The 2,500-nt window shown below is 38.5% G+C and overlaps 3 non-coding genes across 3 annotated transcripts; all 3 read left to right on the top strand.

The window, feature by feature from the left end:
• The first annotated feature begins 153 nt into the window (after positions 1-153).
• On the top strand, positions 154-225 carry Trnag-ucc. Its single transcript has one exon. It is a non-coding gene; the product is annotated as a tRNA-Gly (tRNA).
• Positions 226-960: 735 nt separating this feature from the next.
• Trnaf-gaa lies at positions 961-1,033 on the top strand. The gene has a single exon. It is a non-coding gene; the product is annotated as a tRNA-Phe (tRNA).
• A 1,298-nt stretch (positions 1,034-2,331) lies between these two features.
• Trnar-ucg lies at positions 2,332-2,404 on the top strand. Its single transcript has one exon. It is a non-coding gene; the product is annotated as a tRNA-Arg (tRNA).
• The last annotated feature ends 96 nt before the right edge of the window (positions 2,405-2,500 follow it).

Here is a 2,500-nt window from a genome sequence, read left to right as displayed (position 1 = left end):
CCAATACCTATTAGTGGGAATTGTGGGAGACAGTAAAAAGGTCTTCAAGCATAGAAACAAAGCACGTTATTAGTATAATATTTACCTAGAATTACATGTTAATTTATTGATATGTTCCATTATATATAAAATAATAACGTCTTATTGTAGCGTGCGATGGTGGTATAGTGGTGAGCATAGCTGCCTTCCAAGCAGTTGACCCGGGTTCGATTCCCGGCCATCGCAATGAAAACTTTTATATGGTTCTTAAAATTGTGTAAACGTTTATGCCATTTGGTATGTAAATGCAGTCATTATCATCTTTCCTGAACGGATAAGCTCATGTTTTCATCAGATTGTCCAGACTGAAATATTGTTTTTATGGATCCAAACGATATTTGGTCCTGAGGGGATTGGCTCTACCGTCCACGTTATTGGCATTTCAACCCCAATGTGATGTGACTTGGGCAAGAAAGATGCGATCTTGAAGATTTACCTGTCAAGGCAAAGGGGCTGTATATGATGCGGAAGAGCAAGTGTGCCAGAAGATATATATATATATATATATATATATATATATATATATATATATATATATATATAGCAACGTTGTTCTATCATGGAACTGAATGTAAAAAAAAAATATATATATATATATATATATATATATATATATATATATATATATATATATATATATAATAAAAATAACTTAAATAAAACATGCAGTCATATATAGAAAGTTTAAAATTTGAAAGTATTACAAAAAAAAAAAAAAAAAAACACACTAGGAACAGCCCGTCAGCTGTGAACGTGGTGATACTGTGGGACAGGTACAGCCAACACTCCAAATACCAGTTATTAATGCTGGATATATTATAGTGGTTCATTTGTAAATGAGAATTTGATGTCCTGAATTTTTTCACACGGGAATGCTACCATCACAAATTTGTAAAACAATGGGAAATGGAAGCACACATAGCCTAGATAGCTCAGTTGGGAGAGCGTTAGACTGAAGATCTAAAGGTCCCCGGTTCGATCCCGGGTCTGGGCAATGACCGTTTTATACTGTAGGACTCAGAGACTAGAGAGGACTATAGATTCAGTTCTCTCTCTCTCTCTCTCTCTCTCTCACACTCACTGCACATGTATGCTTGCATACATTATTGCATAAAAAAAAAAAAACGTAGTCCGCAGTAAAAATTACGATCCATATATTGCAAACCTAATTTTCAAAAAGGCACTATCATATTTCTTAGAGCAGCAAGAAGACGAGTGTGAAAAACTGCATAGCAAGTTCAGTAATTGTGTCACATCTTTCAATTAAATAAAATTATTGTTAATTCTCCGGGTTTTTTTCCAGAAACTGGAACTCTGGAACTGGATCCCTTTCTGCTTCCGTATTTCCATCTTCCTATGAGATGAACTCATTTAAGAAGAAGCTTTCAAGACATTTTTATCCCTTTTTAGTTCATTCGGATCTGCACATAGACTGGCAACTGATTGGGCAATCATTTTTAACTTTTCTTAATGCCCTTAGCCAGTTTCCCCGTCTTACATAAACACACACGCACACACCCACCCATCCACACACACACACACACACACACACACACACACACACACACACACACACACTGGCGCGGCGAAGCATATGGACGAGCCTCAATGTGTATAGCCCCTGTTCACCTAGCAGCAAGTAGATACGGGATGTAATTCGAGAGTTTGTGGCCTCGCTTTCCTGGTTTGTGGAGTGTGGTGTGCTCTCAGTCCTACCGGGAGATCAGCCTATGAGCTCTGAGCTCGTTCCGTAATAGGGAAGGCAGGCAGTACACACACACACACACACACACACACACACACACACACACACACAGGCGGACAGCAACAAGTTGGGCAGCAATCAAATGCGCTTCCTGCAGCTGCTCTCTTCTGAGGCGTGGCAACAGCTGACATACCACTGCAAGAACTCCGTGACTGTCTTCGATGCTACCAGGAGGAATCTACGCAGTGCAACGCAAGTCATGCACACACATTTTATATTTGTGATTTATATTTATAGATGTTAAGATATCGAGTAATTCATCAGCGTTAGCTGGGGCGGGGGCGGGGGGACTGGTAGCATCACCCATCCTGGCAATACGATTTATCTCGTCTAAATTTAGAGATATTTGTTGACATTTAACATATGAATATCATGATCATGAGGGCTAGTAGCGTCATCCTTCATGAGCTTCGAATATGGATTTAGCTCAATCTACAATTAGTGATGTTTGTTGACATTTAACATTTAAATATCATGATTATTGATATATTCAATATATAAATTTGAGTTCTTACGGTGAGACCTATGGCCGTGTGGCCTAATGGATAAGGCGTCGGACTTCGGATCCGAAGATTGCAGGTTCGAGTCCTGTCACGGTCGACATGATCTTTTCTTGTATTATGTTAATGGAATGATAAAATAGGAACGAGTGTGGAGTATAGTGAAGAAAACTTTAAACTTTTAATTTTTCTAATA

Source organism: Portunus trituberculatus, chromosome 33 (assembly GCF_017591435.1).
Source record: "Portunus trituberculatus isolate SZX2019 chromosome 33, ASM1759143v1, whole genome shotgun sequence".
NCBI classification, from domain to species: Eukaryota; Metazoa; Arthropoda; class Malacostraca; order Decapoda; family Portunidae; genus Portunus; species Portunus trituberculatus.
This window is presented reverse-complemented; position numbering and strand designations above follow the sequence as displayed.